The 15,305-nt window shown below is 58.0% G+C and overlaps 1 protein-coding gene across 2 annotated transcripts in view; it reads right to left on the minus strand.

Annotated features, from left to right (window-relative positions):
- The window catches only part of PPP6R2 (protein phosphatase 6 regulatory subunit 2), an 84,197-nt gene that overhangs the window by 49,603 nt on the left and 19,289 nt on the right, over positions 1-15,305 (minus strand). For both annotated transcript variants that reach the window (XM_005533795.3, XM_014262275.2), the window contains exon 2: positions 9,197-9,329. The gene's annotated coding sequence lies outside the window, so the exon portion shown is untranslated. The remainder of the gene's footprint in view (positions 1-9,196; positions 9,330-15,305) is intronic.

The following is a 15,305-nucleotide window of genomic DNA, read 5'->3' on the forward strand; positions in this document are numbered from 1 at the left end:
CATGGCACTGTTCAGACCACCCCAAGGAGACTCTTCCAGGGCTCCTCCTTTTGCTTAACATTTCCTCTTCCAGTTCTTCCCTTCACCATCACAGCTCAGCTCCTCAACAACCCTTCCCAGTCCTGTTCTGGCCACAGTACCAGGTACAGAACTCATGGAATCCCGGGATGGTTTGGGATGGAAGGGACCCCCGAGCCCCCCCAGTGCCCCCCTGCCATGGCAGGGACACCTCCCTCTGGCCCAGGCTGCTCCCAGCCCCAGGCTCCAGCCTGGCCTTGGCCACTGCCAGGGATCCAGGGGCAGCCACAGCTGCTCTGGCAATTCCAGCCCAGCCAGCAATTCCCAATTCCCAATTCCCAACATCCAGCCCTGTCCTCTGGCACTGGGAGCCATTCCCTGGCTCCTGTCCATTAACACAATCTCTGGGCAGTGGCTGCCACAGGTGACTCGGCTCCCTCAGCCCGTCCTGGCCAGTGCCAGCCCTGGCTCCCACACTCGGACCTCCTGGGCTGAGGTGTTCCTGTGCCACGTTCCCAGCTGATCCAGCAGCACCATGTGATTCCACACCCAGGATCACAAGGCTGTTTTTAACCTAACCCACATCCCCATTTCTGCACTCAGAACTCTCTCCATCCATTCCTTTGGTTCTTTCCAGCATCCAAAATTGTCCCTGCGCCTGATCCTCTGCCAGTCCCACTCTGCATAGCCTCAGCTACAGAACAGCCTGGACATTTTCCTCTTGAAAACCCATTTTCCATCCAGGAATGACACTGAGGGAGCTCTGCTGCCAGGAACAGGGACAGGAGGAGAGGGAACAGCCTCAGGCTGGGCCAGGACAGGCTCAGGCTGGGCCAGGACAGGCTCAGGCTGGGCCAGGACAGGCTCAGGCTGGGCCAGGACAGGCTCAGGCTGGGCCAGGACAGGCTCAGGCTGGGCCAGGACAGGCTCAGGCTGGGCCAGGACAGGCTCAGGCTGGGCCAGGACAGGCTCAGGATGGGCCAGGACAGGCTCAGGCTGGGCCAGGACAGGCTCAGGCTGGGCCAGGACAGGCTCAGGGTGGGCAGCAGCAGGAATTTCCCCATGGAAAGGGGGTCAGGCCCTGGAAGTGCCCAGGGAGGTTTGCAGTGCCCATCCCTGGAGGTGCCCAGGGAATTCCTGGAGGTGGCACTCAGGGGACAAGGTGGGCATCGGGCACAGCTGGCACTGGATGGGCTGGGAGGGCTTTTCCAGCCCCAGGGATTTTGGGATTCTGGGATTTCAGCACTGAGTTTTGGAGTTGGGAGCAGCCATCTGAATGTTCAACCTACGTGACACCGCAGTGACAGCACTGCTGGGCTCGGTGTGTTCCTCACAAACTGTTCTTTGGGTATTTTTAACCATCTCTGCTTGGTTCTAAATTCACCAAGGGAAAATCTGGCACCAAAGGCCTTCAGTGAAGGAGGTTTGGGGGCTCAGTCAACCCAAATGCAGAAATATTCCCTCCATTGGTGTGGAATCCACACGGAATTCTCACCTTCCAAACTGACACCCATTGTAATCCTGGCAATTCCACAGCTTTCCTGAACTTTTCATCCATCTCCAGGAGAAGCTGCCTGGCCTTCCTTGGGAGAGTGGGGATGGGCTGGGCTGGAGGTGGGAGAAGTGGCAGGTCCCATGGGATCAGGGAATCCCGGGATGGTTTGGGAGGGAAGGGACCCCCGAGCCCCCCCAGTGCCCCCCTGCCATGGCAGGGACACCTCCCACTGGCCCAGGCTGCTCCCAGCCCCAGGCTCCAGCCTGGCCTTGGCCACTGCCAGGGATCCAGGGGCAGCCACAGCTGCTCTGGCAATTCCAGCCCAGCCAGCAATTCCCAATTCCCAATTCCCAACATCCAGCCCTGCCCTCCCTCAGTCTGAGCCCAGCAGGGAAGGGATTTCTGCAGGTGTGTCTGGGTTAGAGCACCCCTGTCCCAGCACAGCAGCACCAGTTCCCAACCCATAAATTAATTCCTATTAATGATAAAAAGCAGTGTTGGGGTGTTTGACATGTTTGGGACAATGCAGGAGATGCTTAATCTCCCTGTTCTGACAGAGATCTGCAAGACTAACAAACCCTGGGCTGGGAATATTCAATTCCCTGCCAGCAAAATTCCAGCAGAGTTTATAAAAAGTTCCAACAAGTAATGCACTTGCTGTTCAAAACCCCAAAGAAAGGACCCCTTTTGCCACCTCTGCTCTGTTCAGTTCTCCTTCTCCATCTGCCCAGGAGCTGGGGAGAGTGGGCATCCATTATTTTACATGTTATTTTATTTCATTTCATTTTCCACCCAAAGCTGTGTCCTGGACAGGACCTGCCCCAGAGCTGCTCATTTGCATAAACTACAACATCAATGTTTTACACACAATGTTCTGAGCCCGAGGAGTTCCTGGCTGGCAATTCCAACTGGAATTTCTCCTTTAATTATTTCATGGATGATCTCCCAGTCTCCTGCTGCCAGCAGCCCCAGGGAACAGCTCGTCCAGCACATCCCAAGGGAACTGCAGTGGGAACAGCAGGGAAGGGACCTGGGGTGTGGTGCTGTGCCAGGGTCAGTCCCAGGTGACTCCAAAGGGACCTGGGGGTATCAGGGTCAGTCCCAGGTGACTCCAGAGGGACCTGGGGGTATCAGGGTCAGTCCCAGGTGACTCCAAAGGGACCTGGGGGTATCAGGGTCAGTCCCAGGTGACTCCAAAGGGACCTGGGGGTATCAGGGTCAGTCCCAGGTGACTCCAGAGGGACCTGGGGGTATCAGGGTCAGTCCCAGGTGACTCCAAAGGACCTGGGGGTATCAGGGTCAGTCCCAGGTGACTCCAAAGGACCTGGGGGTGCCAGGGTCAGTCCCAGGTGACTCCAAAGGGACCTGGGGGTATCAGGGTCAGTCCCAGGTGACTCCAGAGGGACCCAGAGGTGCCAGGGTCAGTCCCAGGTGACTCCAAAGGGACCCAGAGGTGCCAGGGTCAGTCCCAGGTGACTCCAAAGGGACCCAGAGGTGCCAGGGTCAGTCCCAGGTGACTCCAAAGGGACCCAGAGGTGCCAGGGTCAGTCCCAGGTGACTCCAAAGGGACCTGGGGGTATCAGGGTCAGTCCCAGGTGACTCCAGAGGGACCTGGGGGTATCAGGGTCAGTCCCAGGTGACTCCAGAGGGACCTGGGGGTATCAGGGTCAGTCCCAGGTGACTCCAGAGGGACCCAGAGGTGCCAGGGTCAGTCCCAGGTGACTCCAAAGGGACCTGGGGGTATCAGGGTCAGTCCCAGGTGACTCCAGAGGGACCCAGAGGTGCCAGGGTCAGTCCCAGGTGACTCCAAAGGGACCTGGGGGTATCAGGGTCAGTCCCAGGTGACTCCAGAGGGACCCAGAGGTGCCAGGGTCAGTCCCAGGTGACTCCAAAGGGACCCAGAGGTGCCAGGGTCAGTCCCAGGTGACTCCAAAGGGACCCAGAGGTGCCAGGGTCAGTCCCAGGTGACTCCAAAGGGACCTGGGGGTATCAGGGTCAGTCCCAGGTGACTCCAAAGGGACCTGGGGGTATCAGGGTCAGTCCCAGGTGACTCCAAAGGGACCTGGGGGTGCCAGGGTCAGTCCCAGGTGACTCCAGAGGGACCCAGAGGTGCCAGGGTCAGTCCCAGGTGACTCCAAAGGGACCTGGGGGTATCAGGGTCAGTCCCAGGTGACTCCAGAGGGACCCAGAGGTGCCAGGGTCAGTCCCAGGTGACTCCAAAGGGACCCAGAGGTGCCAGGGTCAGTCCCAGGTGACTCCAAAGGGACCCAGAGGTGCCAGGGTCAGTCCCAGGTGACTCCAAAGGGACCTGGGGGTATCAGGGTCAGTCCCAGGTGACTCCAAAGGGACCTGGGGGTATCAGGGTCAGTCCCAGGTGACTCCAAAGGGACCTGGGGGTGCCAGGGTCAGTCCCAGGTGACTCCAGAGGGACCCAGAGGTGCCAGGGTCAGTCCCAGGTGACTCCAAAGGGACCTGGGGGTATCAGGGTCAGTCCCAGGTGACTCCAAAGGGACCCAGAGGTGCCAGGGTCAGTCCCAGGTGACTCCAGAGGGACCCAGAGGTGCCAGGGTCAGTCCCAGGTGACTCCAGAGGGACCCAGAGGTGCCAGGGTCAGTCCCAGGTGACTCCAAAGGACCTGGGGGTGCCAGGGTCAGTCCCAGGTGACTCCAAAGGGACCCAGAGGTGCCAGGGTCAGTCCCAGGTGACTCCAGAGGGATCTGGGGGTGTGATGCTGGTGCCAGGGTCAGTCCCAGGTGACTCCAAAGGGACCTGGGGGTGTGATGCTGGTGCCAGGGTCAGTTCCAGGTGACTCCAAAGGGACCCAGAGGTGCCAAGGTCAGTCCCAGGTGACTCCAAAGGGACCTGGGGGTGCCAGGGTCAGTTCCAGGTGACTCCAAAGGGACCTGGGGGTGTGATGCTGGTGCCAGGGTCAGTTCCAGGTGACTCCCTGGTCCCTGAGCCTTTCCCAGCCCCCTGACCCCACGGCTCTGGGAGTATCCAGGCCCTGGGTTGCTGTGATTTCTCCCAGGGTTATTCCCAGTCCGTTCTGTGTCACCAAGGGATCCCCTGAGCCTCAGCAAACACAGGCACAGACAAAAGAGCCACAGCATTTTCCAACCTTTCCAAAGTGCTCTCCGCATCCCAACACCAGGAAAAGGGAACACAGAGGGGCAGGAACTCCCCAGGCAACTCCTCCTGGAAACTGGGACAAAATTCCCAAGATTTACTGACTTTTTAGGCCCATTTAAGACCATTACTGCTAAAATAAAGCACTGAATGTTTTCACAAGGTGAGAGCACATGGAAGTGCTGAGGGAAGGACATTCTCAAAAAGAGTTCTGGGATCCTCCTGCCATCCCAGTAACATCCAGTACAAAATCCCAAAGCCAACCCCAACTCCAGCAGCTCTGGCCCAGCTGAACAGGTCCCTGTTCCATCCAGGGTGGATTTTAGCCTGGACAGACACAGATTCCTGATGGGAATTTCAAGTCTATTCTTTTTTGCCAAGTTTTAATACAAAATCTCCCCTATTTCCTCCATAAGAACAAATAATTTTAAGCTTTGATACACAAAACAACAAAAAATACCCCAAAACATAGGAATTCCCTCCAATTCCAGTATGGGAAGAAGTCTGGAGCACAGCAAGACCAACATCCATCCAAGAGCTCTCCACCTTTAATCCCAGTTACCCAGGGAATAAAATCTCACTCTACTGAACCTGCAACCCCAAATCAGCTTTTCCAGCAAACTGTTCCACCTCTGGAAAAGCCACCTGGAAAACACAGCCAGACAAGGCCAGGCTGATCAATGGCTCAGCTCAATCCCCACTGAAGGGTTGGCCATGGAATTCCCAAACAGCTTTAGAGCAAAACTCCCTCCATCTGGTGACTCAGCAGCGGGTGAAAGAAATGAATCAACATAAATTAGAAACAGGAAAAGGCACAGACAGATCCCAAACCAGGGCCAGTGGACTTGGGAGTGATCCCAGAAGGAACAGCAAGGAATCAACACCTGCTTGGGACACAAAAATAATTAGGCTGAGCCTAAGCTGTCACAAGGCCCAGGCTGCTCCAAGCCCCATCCAGCCTGGCCTTGGACATTTCCAGGGATCCAGGGGCAGCCACGGCTGCTCTGGGAATTCCATCCCAGCCGCCACCACCCTCCCAGCAGGAATTCCTTCCCAGTATCCCACCTAACCATTCCAATCCGTGCATCTTTAACTCATCACCTATGAGAACTTGTTTTACACAAAATCTCTCCCTTTGGAGCATTAGGGAAGCTTTTCCCACTGAATTCCCAACAGGAAAATGCTCGAGTCAGCCACTCCACCGCTGGCACTGGGAAGGATCCCGCTGCTCCCACACCTCCAGGGAATGCCAGGGCAGTGAATCCCAGTGGAATTACTGCTGCAGGAACGGGCAGCTCCTCCTGCGTGCCTCGAGCTGCTGTGCTGGATGGTTCCCACTCCTCCCTGGGGAACTCGGGGACAGATCCCGGCCTGTTCCCGTCCCTGCCCCACAACGAGTGCACGGTGGGGCCCTTCCACAGGGAACTCCCTGCACCAGCCACAGCAGCACCCGGGAGAACAGGGAAAGAGGAGTTCCAGGCTCTTCCCAGCACTTATGGAGCTCAGCTTCTGAGAGACACTTCCACAGCTGAACGTGGTTTTAGGGACGATTCTGGCCAGCACACCCTGATTCCTGGGATCCCTCCCAGCCCATCCAGTGCCAGCTGTGCCTGATTCCCACCCTGTCCCCAGAGCCCTGAGTGCCACCTCCAGGGATGGGCACTGCAAACCTCCCTGGGCACTTCCAGGGCCTGACCCCCTTTCCATGGGGATAAAGCCAGCCCAGGCTCAAGGCTAGCACAGGGACACAGGGACACGGGGACAAAGGGACACAGGGACACAGGGACACAGGGACACAGGGACACGGGGACACGGGGACACGGGGACACAGGGACACATGGACACAGGGACACGGGGACAAAGGGACACGGGGACACAGGGACACACAGGGACACGGGGACAAAGGGACACAGGGACACGGGGACAAAGGGACACACGGACACGGGGACAAAGGGACACAGGGACACATGGACACGGGGACACATGGACACAGGGACACAGGGACACAGGGACACACGGACACGGGGACACGGGGACACAGGGACACAGGGACACAGGGACACAGGGACACAGGGACACAGGGACACACGGACACACGGACACACGGACACGGGGACAAAGGGACACAGGGACACATGGACACGGGGACACATGGACACAGGGACACAGGGACACAGGGACACACGGACACGGGGACACGGGGACAAAGGGACACAGGGACACAAGGACACAGGGACACACGGACACACGGACACACGGACACAGGGACACAGGGACACAGGGACACAGGGACACAGGGACACAGGGACACAGGGACACATGGACAAAGGGACACGGGGACACAGGGACACAGGGACACAGGGACACAGGGACACATGGACAAAGGGACACGGGGACACAGGGACACATGGACAAAGGGACACAGGGACACATGGACACATGGACACGGGGACACGGGGACACGGGGACACGGGGACACAGGGACACGGGGACAAAGGGACACACGGACACAGGGACACGGGGACAAAGGGACACAGGGACACAGGGACACACGGACACGGGGACACGGGGACAAAGGGACACAGGGACACAGGGACACAGGGACACACGGACACGGGGACACGGGGACAAAGGGACACATGGACACAGGGACACATGGACACGGGGACACAGGGACACAGGGACACATGGACAAAGGGACACATGGACAAAGGGACACGGGGACAAAGGGACACAGGGACACGGGGACAAAGGGACACATGGACACGGGGACACATGGACACATGGACACAGGGACACATGGACACAGGGACACGGGGACACGGGGACAAAGGGACACGGGGACACATGGACACGGGGACACAGGGACACATGGACACAGGGACACATGGACAAAGGGACACATGGACACGGGGACACATGGACACGGGGACACATGGACACAGGGACACAGGGACACACGGACACAGGGACACAGGGACACAGGGACACAGGGACACAGGGACACAGGGACACACGGACACAGGGACACAGGGACACAGGGACACAGGGACACACGGACACGGGGACACATGGACACAGGGACACAGGGACACAGGGACACAGGGACACACGGACACAGGGACACAGGGACACAGGGACACGGGGACACGGGGACACGGGGACAAAGGGACACAGGGACACACGGACACACGGACACACGGACACACGGACACAGGGACACAGGGACACAGGGACACACGGACACAGGGACACAGGGACACACGGACACACGGACACAGGGACACAGGGACACACGGACACGGGGACACGGGGACAAAGGGACACAGGGACACACGGACACACGGACACAGGGACACACGGACACACGGACACAGGGACACAGGGACACAGGGACACAGGGACACACGGACACACGGACACAGGGACACAGGGACACAGGGACACACGGACACACGGACACAGGGACACAGGGACACACGGACACAGGGACACGGGGACAAAGGGACACAGGGACACATGGACACAGGGACACGGGGACACGGGGACAAAGGGACACATAGGGACACAGGGACACATGGACACGGGGACACATGGACACAGGGACACAGGGACACAGGGACACAGGGACACAGGGACTGAGCTCCTCCATCCTCAGGAACATCCCTGGGACACCACAATTCCCTCTCAGATGACTCCAGTAATTAAAATACCAGATCAATCCCAGGAGCAGCCACCAGAACTGAGCACCCAGCATCAAAGAGCTCATCCTCATTATTGGGAATTAACTGGTCCCTTAATGAGGAACTTGACAGGCCCTGAACAGAGCCCACCAGGGCTGGGCTGATCCCGCAGGGGAGGGGGGACCCTGCCCCTGTGCCCAGGTGAGACCCCACCTGCAGAGCTGCCCCAGCCCTGGGGACACCTGGAGCTGCTGGGGAGAGCCCAGAGGAGACCCCGGAGCTGCTCCAGGCCTGGAGCCCCTCAGTTCCCAGGGATCCAGCCTGGGAGAGCTGGGAATGTTCCCCTGGAGAGGAGAAGGGTCCAGGGAGAGCTTCCAGAACGTTCCAGAGCCTGAAGGGGCTCCAGGAGAGCTGGGAATGTTCCCCTGGAGAGGAGAAGGGTCCAGGGAGAGCTTCCAGAACGTTCCAGGGCCTGAAGGGGCTCCAGGAGAGCTGGGAATGTTCCCCTGGAGAGGAGAAGGGTCCAGGGAGAGCTCAGAGCCCCTGCAGGGCCTGAAGGGGCTCCAGGAGAGCTGCAGAGGGACTGGGACAGGGCTGCAGGGCCAGGAGCCAGGGAATGGCTCCCAGTGCCAGAGGACAGGGCTGGATGTTGGGAATTGGGAATTGGGAATTGCTGGCTGGGCTGGAATTGCCAGAGCAGCTGTGGCTGCCCCTGGATCCCTGGCAGTGGCCAAGGCCAGGCTGGAGCCTGGGGCTGGGAGCAGCCTGGGCCAGTGGGAGGTGTCCCTGCCATGGCAGGGGGGCACTGGGGGGGCTCGGGGGTCCCTTCTATCCCAAACCATTCCAAGACAGAAGGACAGGGAGATGTTCTTACCTTCAGTAGAAGTTCCTTCAAACGTGAAATCTCCTCCACGGACAGAGAAACATTTGGGTTACAGTTCCTGGAATAGACCCAGCTTCAGGAATTGGTTTTCATCCAGTGCAAATTCCTCTGCAAACTTCCAATCCTGGAAAAGATTTTTAAAAATTACCAATAAACAAAGGTACCTGAGACCCAAAGGCTTTCATTTTTTTCCCTAAGTGAACTTCCAGAGAACCTTCCAGCACAAAGGAAGATCATAGGGACCGTCAGCCCCTCCCTAGCCATCAGCACCAGGCCACACAGGATCCTCCCAGTTATCCCAGTTCCTCCCCTGCTGCAGCGCTGGGAGATGTGAACTGCCCAAGGCCTGGGGCTCAGAACAAGCAGGGAGAGTGGAAGGGGATCACAGAGGAGGAGCCAAGGCTGGCTCAACCCATGAGCTGCACCCCAACTCCAGAGCTGGGCTTTAACCAGTCTCCTGAAATCCAGCAATTCCTGATGTGCTCTTGGATACAGAGACCAACCAGCAGGAGGTCCCCACATCAAACTGAAATTAAATTTAATGTGAAAATAAATGTATTTCCTCATCTTCCAATCAACAATTACTTAACTGGAGGTACAACATTCACCCAAAGCAAGGGCATTGATCTGAACAAAAATTGTTCAGGATTTTATTTCTAAATTTTGATGCCTTTTTCCCCAGAATTTATATCCAAAAGTCCCTGACAGAGTCCCAGATTCAGGGAGGTTGGGAAAGCCCTCCCAGCCCATCCAGTGCCAGCTGTGCCCGATGTCCTCCTTGTCCCCTGAGTGCCACCTCCAGGAATTCCCTGGGCACCTCCAGGGATGGGCACTGCAAACCTCCCTGGGCACTTCCAGGGCCTGACCCCCTTTCCATGGGGAAATTCCTGCTGCTGCCCACCCTGAGCCTGTCCTGGCCCACCCTGAGCCTGTCCTGGCCCATCCTGAGCCTGTCCTGGCCCAGCCTGAGCCTGTCCTGGCCCAGCCTGAGCCTGTCCTGGCCCACCCTGAGCCTGTCCTGGCCCACCCTGAGCCTGTCCTGGCCCAGCCTGAGCCTGTCCTGGCCCACCCTGAGCCTGTCCTGGCCCACCCTGAGCCTGTCCTGGCCCAGCCTGAGCCTGTCCTGGCCCAGCCTGAGCCTGTCCTGGCCCACCCTGAGCCTGTCCTGGCCCACCCTGAGCCTGTCCTGGCCCAGCCTGAGCCTGTCCTGGCCCAGCCTGAGCCTGTCCTGGCCCACCCTGAGCCTGTCCTGGCCCATCCTGAGGCCGTTCCCTCTCCTCCTGTCCCTGTTCCTGGCAGCAGAGCCATGAGCAGGGACACCTCCAGCAAGAACTTCCTCAGCAATTCCCTGCTGGGTTCCAAGAGTTCGGTAAAATCCTGCACAACTCTGGCTGACATGGACAGCAAAGCTTTGGAGAGCTCAGGGCTGGAAGAGCCCTGGAAGAACACGTGGAATTCTCACAATGCACACAAGAGGCTGCTCCAGGACAGGGAGCAATGGGGGGCTGGAAGGAAGAACTTGTCTTGGTTTCAGCTGGTTTTGCATTCCACAACCAGGGAATCCCGGGATGGTTTGGGATGGAAGGGACCCCCGAGCCCCCCCAGTGCCCCCCTGCCATGGCAGGGACACCTCCCACTGGCCCAGGCTGCTCCCAGCCCCAGGCTCCAGCCTGGCCTTGGCCACTGCCAGGGATCCAGGGGCAGCCCCAGCCCTGTGCCAGGGAGGAATTTGTTCCCAACATCCATCAGAGATGTCCTGGGAGCCAGGACACGCAGGGACCCAGCCCAGCCCCCCCAGCAAGGCCCCAGCTCCGGCACATCCTGACGGGAACGGCTCCGGAGAGCGGCCAGGGACCCCCGGCCACAGCCACAGTGAGCCCTGGCCACAGCCACCCCTGTGTCACCTGTGTCACCTGTGTCACCTGTGTCACCTCAGCCAGCACCCCCTGTGTGTGCCACCCCTGTGTCACCTGTGTCACCTGTGTCACCTGTGTCACCTCAGCCAGCACTCCCTGTGTGTGCCACCCCTGTGTCACCTGTGTCACCTGTGTCACCTCAGCCAGCACTCCCTGTGTGTGCCACCCCTGTGTCACCTGTGTCACCTGTGTCACCTCAGCCAGCACTCCCTGTGTGTGCCACCCCTGTGTCACCTGTGTCACCTGTGTCACCTGTGCCACCCCTGTGTCACCTGTGTCACCTGTGTCACCACAGCCAGCACTCCCTGTGTGTGCCACCCCTGTGTCACCTGTGTCACCTCAGCCAGCACTCCCTGTGTGTGCCACCCCTGTGTCACCTGTGTCACCTGTGTCACCTGTGTCACCTGTGTCACCACAGCCAGCAACCCCTGTGTGTGCCACCCCTGTGTCACCTGTGTCACCTGTGTCACCTGTGTCACCTCAGCCAGCAGCCCCTGTGTGTGCCACCCCTGTGTCACCTGTGTCACCTGTGTCACCTGTGTCACCTGTGTCACCACAGCCAGCACTCCCTGTGTGTGCCACCCCTGTGTCACCTGTGTCACCTGTGTCACCTGTGTCACCTCAGCCAGCACTCCCTGTGTGTGCCACCCCTGTGTCACCTGTGTCACCACAGCCAGCAACCCCTGTGTGTGCCACCCGTGTCACCTGTGTCACCTCAGCCAGCAGCCCCTGTGTGTGCCACCCCTGTGTCACCTGTGTCACCTGTGTCACCACAGCCAGCAGCCCCTGTGTGTGCCACCCCTGTGTCACCTGTGTCACCTGTGTCACCTCAGCCAGCAGCCCCTGTGTGTGCCACCCCTGTGTCACCTGTGTCACCTCAGCCAGCACCCCCTGTGTGTGCCACCCCTGTGTCACCTGTGTCACCTCAGTCAACACTCCCTGTGTGTGCCACCCCTGTCACCTGTTCACCTGTGTCACCTGTGTCACCTGTGTCACCTGTGTCACCTCAGCCAGCAGCCCGTGTGTGCCAACCCTGTGTCACCTCTGTCACCTCAGTCAACACTCCCTGTGTGTGCCACCCCTGTGTCACCTGTGTCACCTGTGTCACCTGTGTCACCTCAGCCAGCACTCCCTGTGTGTGCCACCCCTGTGCCACTGCTGTGTCACCTCTGTCACCACAGCCAGCACCCGTGTGTGTGCCACCCCTGTGTCACCTGTGTCACCTCAGCCAGCACTCCCTGTGTGTGCCACCCCTGTGTCACCTGTGCCACCTGTGTCACCTGTGTCACCTCAGCCAGCACTCCCTGTGTGTGCCACCCCTGTGTCACCTGTGCCACCTGTGTCACCTGTGTCACCTCAGCCAGCACCCGTGTGTGCCACCCCTGTGTCACCTGTGTCACCACAGCCAGCAGCCCCTCTGTGTGCCACCCCTGTGTCACCTGTGTCACCTCAGCCAGCAGCCCGTGTGTGCCACCCCTGTGTCACCTGTGTCACCTGTGTCACCTCAGCCAGCACCCCCTGTGTGTGCCACCCCTGTGTCACCTGTGTCACCACAGCCAGCACCCCCTGTGTGTGCCACCCCTGTGTCACCTGTGTCACCACAGCCAGCACTCCTGCCATTGCCTGTCACCCCAGCCACCACCCCTGCCACCACCCTGTGTCACCACAGCCAGCGCCCCATGGCACTGCTTGTCACCTCAGCCAGCACTCCTGCCACCACCCCGTGGCACTGCCATGTCACCACAGCCAGCACTCCCTGTGTGTGCCACCCCAGTGTCCCTGCAGTGTCACCACAGCCAGCACTGCTGTCACCACCCATGTCCCTGCAGTGTCACCACAGCCAGCACTGCTGTCACCACCCATGTCCCTGCAGTGTCACCACAGCCAGCACTGCTGTCACCACCCATGTCCCTGCAGTGTCACCACAGCCAGCACTGCTGTCACCACCCATGTCCCTGCAGTGTCACCACAGCCAGCACTGCTGTCACCACCCAGTGTCCCTGTGGTGTCACCACAGCCAGCACTCCCTGTGTGTGCCACCCCAGTGTCCCTGCAGTGTCACCACAGCCAGCACTGCTGTCACCACCCATGTCCCTGCCATGTCACCACAGCCAGCACTGCTGTCACCACCCATATCCCTGCAGTGTCACCAGGACACACCTGCCCAGGGACACGCCTGCCTGGTGACAGCAGCAGCTGCTGGCACTGCTCCTGAGGGCCCAGGGGCTGGCACAGCTCCTGATGCTCACGTCCCCTCATGTCCCCTCACGTCCCCTCACGTCCCCTCACGTCCCCTCACGTCCCCTCATGTCCCCTCACGTCCCCTCATGTCCCCTCATGTCCCCTCAGGTCCCCTCACGTCCCCTCATGTCCCCTCACGTCCCCTCACGTCCCCTCACGTCCCCTCATGTCCCCTCACATCCCCTCATGTCCCCTCACATCCCCTCATGTCCCCTCACATCCCCTCATGTCCCCTCACATCCCCTCATGTCCCCTCATGTCCCCTCATGTCCCCTCACGTCCCCTCATGTCCCCTCATGTCCCCTCACATCCCCTCATGTCCCCTCATGTCCCCTCATGTCCCCTCATGTCCCCTCATGTCCCCTCATGTCCCCTCACGTCCCCTCACGTCCCCTCATGTCCCCTCACGTCCCCTCACGTCCCCTCACGTCCCCTCATGTCCCCTCATGTCCTCTCATGTCCCCTCACATCCCCCCACGTCCCCTCACGTCCCCTCATGTCCCCTCTCATCCCCTCACGTCCCCTCATGTCCCCTCACGTCCCCTCACATCCCCTCACGTCCCCTCCTGTCCCCTCATGTCCCCTCACGTCCCCTCACGTCCCCTCATGTCCCCTCACGTCCCCTCACGTCCCCTCACGTCCCCTCACGTCCCCTCACATCCCCTCACGTCCCCTCATGTCCCCTCACGTCCCCTCATGTCCCCTCATGTCCCCACACGTCCCCTCACGTCCCCTCATGTCCTCTCATGTCCCCACACGTCCCCTCACGTCCCCTCATGTCCCCTCACATCCCCTCATGTCCCCTCACGTCCCCTCATGTCCCCCCACGTCCCCTCACGTCCCCTCACGTCCCCTCACGTCCCCTCACGTCCTCTCATGTCCCCTCATGTCCCCTCATGTCCCCTCACGTCCCCTCACGTCCCCTCATGTCCCCTCACATCCCCTCACATCCCCTCATGTCCCCTCATGTCCCCACACGTCCCGGCCAAAGGCACAAAGAACTCACCCCAAGTTCAGTGGGAGCAAAACCCAAAGCAGTTCATGAGGCTGCTGATCTGCAGCTCCTTCTGTGAGACAGCAGCTGCTCCCAAACATCCCAAATAAACATCCCAAACATCCCAAATATCCCAAATAAATATCCCAAATAAATATCCCAAACATCCCAAATAAATATCCCAAATAAATATCCCAAATATCCCAAATATCCCAAATAAATACCCCAAATATCCCAAATAAATATCCCAAACATCCCAAATAAACATCCCAAATATCCCAAATAAATATCCCAAATAAACATCCCAAATACCCCAAATATCCCAAATAAATATCCCAAATAAATATCCCAAATATCCCAAATAAACATCCCAAACATCCCAAATATCCCAAATAAATACCCCAAATATCCCAAATAAATATCCCAAATAAATATCCCAAACATCCCAAATAAAAATCCCAAACATCCCAAATAAACATCCCAAACATCCCAAATATCCCAAATAAATACCCCAAATACCCCAAATAAATATCCCAAATAAATATCCCAAACATCCCAAATATCCCAAATAAATACCCCAAATATCCCAAATAAATATCCCAAATAAATATCCCAAATATCCCAAATAAACATCCCAAACATCCCAAATAAACATCCCAAATATCCCAAATAAACATCCCAAACATCCCAAATATCCCAAATAAACATCCCAAATAAATATCCCAAATAAATACCCCAAATAAATATCCCAAATAAATACCCCAAATATCCCAAATAAACATCCCAAATAAATATCCCAAACATCCCAAATAAATATCCCAAATAAACATCCCAAACATCCCAAATAAACATCCCAAACATCCCAAATATCCCAAATAAATATCCCAAATATCCCAAATAAATATCCCAAATAAATATCCCAAACATCCCAAATAAACATCCCAAACAT

The sequence above is a fragment of the Pseudopodoces humilis genome, chromosome 5, assembly GCF_049639895.1.
Source record: "Pseudopodoces humilis isolate 2021_Gansu_Grassland_sample_001 chromosome 5, ASM4963989v1, whole genome shotgun sequence".
In the NCBI taxonomy this organism is placed as follows: Eukaryota; Metazoa; Chordata; class Aves; order Passeriformes; family Paridae; genus Pseudopodoces; species Pseudopodoces humilis.